This window comes from Branchiostoma belcheri, unplaced genomic scaffold (assembly GCF_001625305.1).
Source record: "Branchiostoma belcheri isolate BF01 breed outbred unplaced genomic scaffold, Haploidv18h27 scaffold39, whole genome shotgun sequence".
Lineage (NCBI taxonomy): Eukaryota > Metazoa > Chordata > Leptocardii > Amphioxiformes > Branchiostomatidae > Branchiostoma > Branchiostoma belcheri.
Window position 1 is genome coordinate 22840 of NW_017804009.1, and position 12420 is coordinate 35259.

A 12420-nucleotide genomic window follows, 5' to 3' on the forward strand; every position below is an offset into this window, starting at 1 on the left:
GGATAAATTTTAAAATGTTTCGACCAGGTCCAGTGATTACAAATTATGTTGCTTTTTGCTGCCATGCGTCACAACAAATTTATCAAGGACGTCAGATATCCAGCTCCAGACATCAACAGCAATGACATAAATTTTCTGCAGGTTAGTTCATTATTATTGGGTATGGACATCGTTTTTCTTCATTTTAATGTCCCTAGACGTCAGCTTGTGACTTGACGCCGCCATCTTTGTCAGCTTTGACCTGACAGGGGGACCGTCCATTATAAAAGGGGAGGGGTGTAAGTTTTCCACACAGCAAAAGTTGCAGTATAAAACACAGCAAAAGTTGCAGTGTAAAACACCAAAAGTTGCAGTGTAAAACACCCAAAGTTGCAGTGTAAAACACCCAAAGTTGCAGTGTAAAACACCAAAAGTTGCGGTGTAAAATTTTGTACTTGTCGGCCACGGTAGTTTCCTTTCGAACCTGTTCAATATTCATGAGCCTGCGTTTTCGCACGTGGCCAGCCTGGCTGACATCAGAAGCAGCAGGGCGGAGCGTTAGAGTGGGAGCCGATCGATAAGTCACCCACAAACTTTTCCGCTTACGGAAATTTTTCCGGTAAGTCTGCTTCTCATGGCTTCTTCTTCTGGGGCTTCGGCCCATGATACTATAATCATAGCCGGTCACTCCTTTGTCGCACGTTTGGAGAGATTTGTGCGAGGCCAATCTAGTTCTCAACAGGGGAGGGCAGTCGCCCCGGATTTTTGGTTAGATCATTCTATCCGCTATGATGGTATCCCTGGATGCCACATCAATACCTTTCGTTCAAGGGTGTTACCACGAATTCAGTCTATTAGACCTTCGGTTGTGTACATAGAGCTCGGACATAACGATCTTGTGTCCTCCCCACAACCCCCCGAACAAGTGGCCGAGAGGCTATGGGAGCTAGCTGGCGAGGTTGCCGCGCTCCAATCCGTCAAAAGGGTCATCCTAGGCTTACCCATTTGGCGTGTGTCTTTGCCGCCTAACAGGCCCCATTTTTAATGATGAAATTCGTGTGTTTTCTGAACATCTGAAGAACCTCTGTGGGTCAACGCCCCAGATTACTACTTGGCGGCATGACCGCCTGTTTCGTAACGTTAAGGAGTATTTTGCAGCTGACGGTCTGCACCTGAGCCCTCATGGACTCTTCCTCTATTACAAGAGTATCAGAGGTGCGTTAATCGCTGCCCTAAAATCAACCTGAATCGTCAAATATTTTTCCACAAACTTCCGTTAGGATTACGGTCGAAACGTTCTCACACTAGGCCCGGCTTTGGAAATTCGTAGAAGGGCGGGATACCTCCCTGGGTCCTCAAACATAGTTCAGAACAGCTCATAGCGTCAAACGTCTCTCATTAATTGGATTTCCTTTCATGAAAAACTTATTCTAACAACGATAGACTCTTTTCCGCACATGGCAACCATTAGAGCCCCCGTCGCATGTCGCTGTGTTTTGGCGCCTCCTATATAAGACCATCTGCTTGCTGGCCCGCACTTGGCGGGTTTTTGGTGGCTAAAATTGTACAAAATTGCCTTTCTAGAAAGTTATCCGCCCCATGTACTTCGTATATATTATATGCAAAACCTGAAATTGACAGCGCTGAACTCTGAAAAGATTTGCGCTGCGACACCATTTGTTTACTTTATATATGCTTACAGGAACTCTGAGTTTTCCCGCTCTGTTCATCTAGGAATATGATTGTATTCTGATGGTTTGTGATTAAAACATATGTTCCGCCAAAATGCATGATTATTGGTCTTCTGTTTTTGTCAGGTCTTAAAGTCTGGTTTCGAAGCGAGAAAAGACTTTGCCGCAGGGCAAAAAAAGTTGTCTAATTTACATGTGATGTACTCACCGTTCATCCCTAGACTACTTTCTCACTACTTTCCCTAGCTTTAATGTTAGTCTGAAAAGCGTTTTATTTTTACATTATATCTTTCTGGTAGCCATTACCGATATGCGCACCATCTTAAAAATTTCTTATTATTACCAACTACGGCAACCAGGGAAAATGCAACTTATTCACGTAACCAACCACTACCCAGGTTACAAGCGAGTTTTAGTGGTTTTCTACGATTTGATCTAAAACTTTAAACACATGTTATATCAAATCAATATCAAATGTAATGATAAATATAGGTCAGCTAACCTGATTTTTTTTTACAAATCTTACTTTCCAAAATGTTTAGTTGCTTCTTTCGGACGGCTGAAAATGGCCCACGTCTGGTCAGGTCTGGTCTCGGTTCAGGGCAGACCGCTCTCGCCGCTTGTGTAGCTTGTAATTTGACGGGAGAATAACGCCTTGTTTGAAAGACAGAGAAAATATTTTTGCCAGGATATAGTGGACAAAGTTGCACTCGCTAAGTCGGCTGCTGTATTAAACAAGAACAGTTTACGCTTAAGCAAAAGATCAGCGAAAAACAACAAAAGGCTGTTCTTCTACAGCAACAGGGTCGTAACATGGTGGAACAGTCTACCCGAGGATGTGGTAACAGATCCAAGTGTGAACAGTTTTAAAAACAGACCGGACAAACACATGAGAAGCCATCCGGTAGTGTACAATCCCCGGGCACTAGACAACCCGCACAAGATGACCATGTCTACGTAAGAAGCTACAAGGAGCGGCTCACAGTGGAAGAGAACTTCCTACCGGTACGAAAGTCTACTCCACTCTACTCTACTCTGTACATACGTACATACGTACACGAGACTATATGTCACCACTGCGTTTCACCACTGCGTCTTCACCTGCACTAGTAGGTGAAGGTAAAAGAAATGTATTTATTGTGCTGGCCAGACTAGTTAACAATGAAAATACTTCGACGCCTTGCACACCAAAGGATGTTGAAATCCGGCTTTATGCCCCTGAAAACCCAGTCTTTTCCCTCCTTTATTCTCTGCTGTATAGATGTTTACCTTTCAGCAAGTAAGACAAATTGAAACTTTGCTGTCGTATGAAAATTTCTATCTCGCTCATGATGTGCAGACAATCAGAAGTATTCTTCCGAATAGATTTATTCTGAGGCTTTTTGAGTAAAGTCCTGTAAGATACGGCATGATTCCTGCCAAATACCCACATGGCCTTTCTTGTGTTTGTTTGCTGTGTTTGTACATGTTTCACCCTGAGACTGTTGACATACCTTGACATTACTACAGAAATGTTTAGGAAACATGGTCATATGTAATCTTCTTAGTAATCAGCAGGCGTCAACAGGCGTTGAGTGTTCCAGTTATGTGAACACTTGAAGTGTCAGGAAAGAAGGTCATCAACTAGCAAGTCCACGCACGGATCTGTATAGTACTGACGCGTATCCACGACAGACTAGAGCAAATCTAGCCTGAGTGTCAGCCTTGTTAGCTTTCGTCCGCTCCCCAAGATCCGCTACCCGCCAACAATCTTGGGGAGCGGACGAAAGCTAACAAGGCTGACACTCAGGCTAGAGCAAATCAACTTCTAGATAAACAAAGTGTTTGTCCAGAACCGTGCGTCGGGTCGCGCACAGTTCTGGACACGCAAGGGCCTCGTCCCAAACCATGCCCGGGCACGGTCTGGGACACTCGGCGCGTGTCCCAAACCGGGTCTTAAGCTATCATTATCAATTTTTCAAGTTCACGGGCCACGTTTGGTTCAATTGCAGAATGTCTTTCAAAATACAAACAAGTAACCACGCCCTGCATGCTCTATCCGGTAGGTGTCGCTCTTATAGCTTATTTTCAAAATTGCCCTTAATCGACAGAAAACTGAATTTGTATATAGTCTGTATACATCCACGTCGTAAAATCTGTTCAATTGCATAAAAAAATGAGAAACGAATGTACAAACACGAATCGAATGCTAGCTTTCTTCTACCAAAAAATCGGCCGCTAAATGGGGTGCTAATTTCTGGTTGGTCGTGGCTGGGGATTGAGCACAGTTCTGGACACGCGGAGGCCATGTCCCAGACCGTGCCTGGTCCCCCCAATCACTATGATTGACAGAACTTCCGGGCACGGTTTGGGACAGTCAGGCTGTGTCCCGTTCTGTGCCCGCTCAGGCACGGTTTGGGACAGGCACGGTTTGGGACAGTCAGGCTGTGTCCCGTTCTGTGCCCGCTCAGGCACGGTTTGGGACAGTCAGGCTGTGTCCCGTTCTGTGCCCGCTCAGGGACGGTTTGGGACAGGCACGGTTTGGAACAGTCAGGCTGTGTCCCGTTCTGTGCCCGCTCAGGCACGGTTTGGGACAGTCAGGCTGTGTCCCGTTCTGTGCCCGCTCAGGCACGGTTTGGGACACAGCACACGTTGTATAGATAACACTACTTTATACTGTTGCCTACTGCGGGTTGAAGAATCAGGATAATGATATCAGTGACATTCTCGGCGTGCGTCATATACTTGTGCTCAAATTAAGCAGTAGGAATAATATTCAAATCAGTAAATACCGAGTCCTTCCCCAACCCAGAGTCCCAGAGGAGGTCATTTCGGATACTACAGAAGGATTGGACCAGACTTTAACTTCTCTTGGGACATCGGACGACCTGGACAGTATGCAGATAGATGGCTAGTAAATCGCTGACGCAGGGGTACCTGTACGGATAGCTAGGAATCGACTTTTACATATAACGAAGGATGGAAAGGGCCACAACTCAACCTGTGCCAGGCTCATCCGCCCCCCTCAAAACTCGTAGTTTCTCAACAATAAAAACAAAGTCTTACGCCAACATTTAGATCTATGAAAATCTAAAAGCACGCAGTGTGGAAAGTTTAAAGAAAATGTCACTCTTCTGCCCAAATGTAGCGCACCGAGAACCCCCGCCCTTCCCAGACGCCCCCGCGCGGTACAAAAGGTGAGGCCTCACCTGGGGACTTCCTCTTCTGCATGTGCGAGAGGCGAGCTGAGAGCGGCAGTCTTACCACCAGCCTGAATGTGAAGCTTGCGTTTTCACGGACACAGCCTCTGTGCGCTAAACTCTTAGCAGTGACGAGGATAACGCAGCACTGACAAGACTAAACAGGTGAGTACGGCTTTCCATATACTCAATCCCATTCAGCAAGACGTTAACCTTACCGTCAAGAAGAACTGTTGCCCAATGGCTACCTCAAACTTAACATTACGTGGCATTAATTCAAGGGCAGTCTTAAGATGCAAATAGGTAAAAAATTCTTGGTTGAGGAAGCCATAGTCGCTGGGACAAAGAAAACACGATGAAATAACGGAAAGTTCGATAACCTACACCGAGGGATCATTTGAATTGATTTTTTTTAATGAATTGATTGATATTCTAAAATCAATTTAACCAAGTTAAAAGGACTTTATCGTCTCGTATTCTATGAAAGATGTACAAATAGCAGCCTATAGCTAACACTGTGACGGTAAAATATTGTTAGACGGTAGACATGAATTGAAATCAAAATTCGGCATCAGATTTTGCTTGAAGAATTTTGTTTAGAGTCTTCAACAACACAGCGTTGGAAACTGCTGGAAAGCCCCGGGTATTTATAGCCAGTTGTTTACACCAAAATACACTGTACCACAAGTTGTTTAATGATGACGTGTGTTCCCGCAGGTATAAACAAGGATGTCAGGGGGCCATGAGTCACGGGGGATTTTCGTTGCTAAGGTCTAACAAACGTTCCCAAAGTTTCATTGCACAGCAGTGGGACCACTGGGCAACAAACCCAGGCGACTTTTTACGGAATATTTTATACACGGGGGCGCGGCTGTAAACTGTGTTCTACACCTGTTACAATCGAAAGTGGAACTAGAGACAGACTTTACTAGATTACGTCACCACACCTGGTGTTCCGCTGCCGACACTACCGCTTTACGTGGCAACTGAAAGTCGTTTTCAGACATCATTGGTGACTTGTGCCTTCTGTACCATTACCCGACCGATCACCATGTCGAACATACTGCGTGTTGCGGGGACCCTTCTCCCTGCAGACGTGCAATGCCGGAGGTTTGTGACGGCTAACAGGTATGACCTGGCCGAGACGGGGTACGGCCGCGCCCTTCTGGCCGCCTTGTCTGATATGGACAGGCTGCAGGAAGTGGAGGTACTGAAGAGCCTGGGAGACTTGAACGTGGAGAAAGGAAGACTCCACAAGACCGAAGTTTCACAGAACTTGGAGCGGGGCCTGAACCTGTACAGGGCCGCGCTGCTCCGGTGTGAGGACCCGGGGGAAGGAGAATCTCTCCAACATAGAGTCAAACTCGCCGAGAAACCCAGGCAGAAAACGCCCATAGCTGGATCAACAAGGAACACAAGCATTCATTCCGTTCTCGGGGTGGCAGAAGTCTTTCAAGACTTGGATAAGACATTGGCTAGAGGTGGCAATACTGACTCCATCTTAGAGGGCTACTCGAAGGTTCTTGTAGAAGGAATAGTGGAGGGGAACAACCTGTTAAAAGTTGAGGCTATGAAAAGTCTCGGAGACGTGAACCTTGAGAGAGGAAGAGAATTAAAGGAGCCCAGACACTTGACCAAGGCTACAGCCCTGTACAGCACAGCCCTGGAGCGATGTGACGATCCACATGGGAAAACCGTCCTCACACATCGCTTACTGCACGCAGCGAAAGTCAGAAAGGAAATACGGGAAGTAAGGAGACGGGTAAGTGTTTCGCTTCCTAAAATAACATTTTTGGCTTTGGTATCGTTTCAAACATGCCTCACAACTGTAAGTGAATCGCAAACTTAACATTGTTTAAAGCATAGATATAATTAGTAGTGATTGGTTTGTTGTCAAAACACAGTAGATCGGCCATGCAGCCACAGCTGACCAACATAATTATTATAACAATATGTTACAACAATATATAAACAACAACCATATACCTGAGTGACTGCCGTTCACTTGTGAATGAGTACATAATGCAGTAGTGGATATACAGTGTTTGTTGTATGCTTATTAACGGTCTGGGTTCCTGCAGACAGGAGACCTGGACAGGACAGAACAACACTTTGCAGCTGCGCTTAGGGCCGTCCATGTGAAACGTACGTACCTAAAGACGTCCACAATGAGAAGAAATAAGTACATATCTGTAACACACATTCAAATCTGATTGAAGTATGGAATTGCATCTTAGTGTGGTGTCTTGCTATTAAGATATGATTCATATAGCCTAATCAGATATCACAATGTACCACAGACAACATATCACAAACGCACCTTCTGCACGTTATGATGAAATATGCAAGATAAATAGATTCTTGACGGTGCTAACATAGTACACAAGCTACCAGTTTGAAGAGTTTTCATTTCTGTTTGTGTTTTTTATATTGCTGGATTATATAAAATAATGCTTTATAACCGGAAACTGTTGTTTTGTTCAGATCCAACAACAGATCAATACAGAAAAGAGGTAACGCCCCTGTACGGGCTAAGCCAGGTCTACATGGAAATAGGAATGCAGTCGAAAGACGGAAGTGACTTCACTAAGGCCGCAGCACTCAGTAATGCCGCACTGGTCAGAGCAAAGGCAAAAGACAGAGGGGCCATCAGACAATCCATTCTACAAGTTAGTCAGTTATTTCTTAAGCACGTGCTGGGGATCAAACATGTCGTGGATATCAATGACACAGAGAAACACAAATCAATACTGAAGAAAAACCGAGAGGATGTAGAAGAAGAGATGAAAAGAATCGAACAAGAGATCGATCCATATAGTCTCGATGACGATGATCCAGAGATAAGAGAAGTGGAGAAGCAGAGAGCGGAAGCAATCTTTAAATTGTTCCAAACAATCAGTCGACAGAGAAAAACGTTCATAGCTGGTCTTGTAGATGAATGTATGGAAGTAATGGGCCCCCCTCCCTGTAAGTACGCCATGATAGGCCTGGGTTCACAGGCCACAGGGTTAGTAACCCCGTTCTCTGATATAGAGTTCGCCATCCTGATAGAGGAGGAAACAGGGAGTAACGTCGCGTATTTCCGCAACCTTACTCATTACCTGCATCTGAAAGTCATCAACCTGGGAGAAACCATTCTTCCAGCCATGGCGATCAAGTCCCTCAATGATTTTTCTCAAGACCCACCGAACAACTGGTTCTACGACTCTGTAACTCCGCGCGGGTTCGCGTTCGACGGATCCATGCCGCATGCATGCAAGACTCCACTGGGCAGGGGTGTAACAGCTGAACTTATCCACACACCAAGTGAGATGACAAGCATCTTGACAAAAGATCTGCAGCTGTATTTAAAGGAAGGCTATCATCTCGCCAGCGTATTGGAGAATGTGTGTTTGATCACAGGAGAGCAGGACATTGTCGATGAGTACTCCGCTTTGTGGACTGAGCAACTCCAGCGTAGTAAAGGGGCAATATCTGTGTCACAGGGAAAGGACATAGTGAAAGAAGGTACCCAAACATTTACACTCGAACCTCCGACATCTAATCTGCTCGATGTGAAGAAAGAAATCTACCGATTTTCGACCCTTGCAGTGTCGTGTTGGGCACTACTCCGTGGCATACAACCCACCACAATGTGGGAGACTATTCAGAAGATGACCATGAACGGAGTCATCAACAGTGAGAACGCGCATCACTTGAAAGTGCTGGTCAGCATCTCGGCAGAACTGAGGCTGCGGACATACATGAACAACCGTGGGCAGGTGGAGAACATGTCAGCCTTATCGTCCATGTCTGATAATACTGATCTGGGGGAGGAGAAGTTGAGGAAAGTGTTTTACTTCTCGAATACAAAACAGTTGATGAGGTACCATTACACAGCAACACCGTTAAAGGCATTTATTCCACAACTTATTAACGCCCACCCATCGCCGGTGGAAGCGCCTGTTCTGTTTGACAACTCACCAAATTTACAAGCAGATGTACATTTAAGTCTGTGTGAATACAAAAAGGCAAAATCATGCATGGAACCGGTACTACAGGGCGATGTCACTGTACATCCTGACATCGCCAATTCACTCCACTTCTTGGCAAGGGCCTTGACTGACCTCGGTGATCACAGAAAGGCTGTCAGCTATTATGAACAGTCACTACAGATGAGGCGGAAAATCCACGGTGAGGATACTGAACATCCTGACATCGCCAAGGCATTAAACTACGTGGGCCGCGCCTGGGGTAACCTTGGTGATCACAGAAAGGCCGCCAGCTATAAAGAAAAGTCACTACAGATGATGCGGAAAATCTATGGTGGGAACATTGCACACCATGGCATCTCTATGTCGCTTAACAACTTGGGTGCCACCTTTAGTAAACTTCGTAATCACAGAAAGGCCGTCGGCTATTATGAACAGGCACTACAGATGGAGCGGAGTATCCATGTTAAGGACACTGACCATACTGACATCACCATTGCACTTAACAACTTGGGTGGCGCCTGGAGGGACCTTGGTGATTACAGAAAGGCCATCAGCTATTATGAACAGTCACTGCAGATGATGCGGCGTATCTATGGTGAGGACACTGCTCATCCTGACATTTCCAAATTACTTCACAACTTGGGTCTTGCCTGGAGTAGCCTTGGTAACAACAGAAAGGCCGCCAGCTATGATGAACAGGCACTACAGATGATGCGGCGTATCTATGGTGAGGACACTGCACATCCTGACATCGCCAGGGCACTCCATAACTTGGGTATCAAGTTATTCACTGATGATCACAGAAAGGCCATCAGCTGTTTTGAACAGGCACTCAAGATGTGGCGGAGTATCCATGGTGATAATGATGAACATCCGGACGTTGCAATGACGCTGCAGGTTCTGAATTGCTATATAATGGTTCCCTTAGAAATTCCTTAATATATTCATAGAAAGCAAATCACGTGACATCGTTACCATGGAGACACTAAGGTTATAAATCCCGATCCCGATCGATGACACAGCTATATTTTGTGTAAACAAGGATCCCTGATGCATAGACAGTACACTTAACTCACTGAGCTCAAACAGATATCTTCCTGGTACGTTGGAATAACACTCAACATCTCAAAGACAAAATGGATGTTAATGGGATCCACTTTATATGAAGACAAAATCCTCTCCCAACTTGGTAGTCAAAATTGATGACACTGCTCTTGAGAGAGTTACTTCCTATAAGCATCTGGGAGTTTTACTTGACTCGAGCCTAAGCCTAACCATTTAGCAGCCTAAGAAGCGCGGTATGGCAGGGCCGCGGAAGAGGTTTATGAAAGTGTCGTTGTGGGCCTTCGTACAAATGTAATTAGCACCTGTCTCGCTTAGCACCCCTGTATTTTTCTTCGGGTCGATTTCCCCAATCTCGGCTAGTGCAGATGAGACATCAAGGGACGATGCCTTATCTTCCGAAGGGAAGGTAAAGTTACAGACTCTACTCATGGTGCCAACTCAAAAGCAACAAAAGTCACAAAAGAAAAGGACGCCTATCCTTCGCAAAGGGGCGACCACTACAACGCAACAAAAGGCATCAAAAAAGAAACAAGGGGCACCTACTCTTCGCAAAGGGAATCCCGTTACCACCGCACTACTCAGCAAAAAAAGCGGGGGGCGCAGACCGAAATCAGGAATCATAAGCAGATAGATCGCTTAAGCAACCACGGGAATATTTTCTTTCGTCAGTTGAACGAAAATAGTTTTTTGAGATATTTTACAGGCTATTTTTGGGCGATCTTTTCGGAAACCTCGGAAAATGTGCAGTAAAAGCTCCAATGTAATCGAAAATCCTAAGCACAGATAGGTTCATTAACATAATATATGCGCACCCATGACGTATGTTTAATTAGCATAATCGATTCTGTGGTAATGACGTCACCGCCAGGCACACCGATCAGTTCAACCATATTCCGCTAGGTTACGCTTCTGGAATTCCCCAGGGTGCAACGAACCAGAACAGCTGCAATGTGAATAGTACATTGTCCGAAGCAACCTCTGGCAAAACTCCAAAAGAAAGCTAGGGCTTGGGCTAAAAAAACTCTGTAGTGTTGCCCAGAGAATGAGACTGTTTAGAAATAGAAGAAGGTCGTCATAATAATGTACAAAGGGGCACCTACCCTTACAGACGCTGTCCTACTTGTAAAGGTACTGTCGAAAATGAAGAACATTTTATGTTAACATGTCCAACCTACACTGATGAAAAAAAAAACACTTATGAATGCGATCAGCAACAATACAAATGTAACATTACCTAAAACAATCTCAGAAACTTTTACTTTATTTATGTCATGTTCTGATACAATTTCCCTGTACATAGGCCAATATATACATAACGCATTATTTTGAAGAAATCGTATTATATCCGATTCAACCAACTGATGTACATTATCATGTATACTATATCTTATACCACACTGAATCAGCGTAGTACCTATTGTGTATATAGTAGAGGGGATTCATTCCTCAAGCTACCGACATCTTGCACACGCAGTCGTCCCTCAGTGAGACATTTGCATCGTTCCCGTTTAGAACTTTTATTCAGCCTGTCACACTGTATCTATTGTGTAGTTAGTTTTATAAATCTCCTGTACATTATCATAGAAGCCATGTTTCTTGTACGTGTATATGTCATGTTTATAAAATAGTATAGTTTTAGACAAGTAATGATAAGTACAGTGAGAAGGATACCTACCTAAGCATTAAATTATACAGTCTAGAGTTCGTCATTCACTTGAAATCACCAGAGGAACAGTGTAGCAGAATTATCAGCAAGTTGATGTTTGCTATATAACCCCCCCCCCCACAAAAAATAATTAAAAAAGACAACGTCACTCCTGTTCCGCCTCTTCTTGATCTTACACGTGTAACTTTTGCTCCTCATCCACCCTTTTTGATATAGTGTGAACAAAACAATGTGAGAGTATAGACAAAGACAAATCTAATACCCACATGATTTGAGAAGTACAAAATCATGAACGGGAAGCAAATAGAAGAAAAAGAACGTGCCGTCCCCAAGACAGTGCGTGACACGTCAAAATAAATGTTTATTTGCAAAATCATGCCCGAAGGCTAATTGCTTGTACAGTCAAGTATACAGAAACAGGAGACAGGTAACAATCTGTCTGGAAAAACCTCTACTTCTACTACTACTCTAGCTATTAAGGGGTTCGACTTCTTCTTTGAAGGCAGTGGATAATGAATAGTCCCACATTCTGCATAATTAGTGGGTTTTGTGATCTTAGTAGAAATGTAGTCTTTTGGTGATCTTCTAAATGACGAAATGATGGAGAGATTGTTGTAACTGTCTGAAATAATCTGTTTCTTTCGGTCTCATAGTGAGGACACTGGCTAACAAAATGTGTTTCATTTTCCACTGCATTCATTGTACAATATTTACATAATCTCTCGTGCACAGGTAGTTTTCTATAGCGGCCTTTTTCTATCTCTAGTGGATGCGCACTTATTCTAATCTTACACATGGCAGCTCGTTCGTCGAATTCATTGTGGTATAGATATTTTCCATGGAGTATTCGGATTTGACGGTCTTGT

At 44.4% G+C, this 12420-nt stretch overlaps 1 pseudogene; it reads left to right on the forward strand.

The window, feature by feature from the left end:
- Positions 1-5889: 5889 nt before the first annotated feature.
- Positions 5890-9917, forward strand: LOC109476779 (annotated as a pseudogene).
- The last annotated feature ends 2503 nt before the right edge of the window (positions 9918-12420 follow it).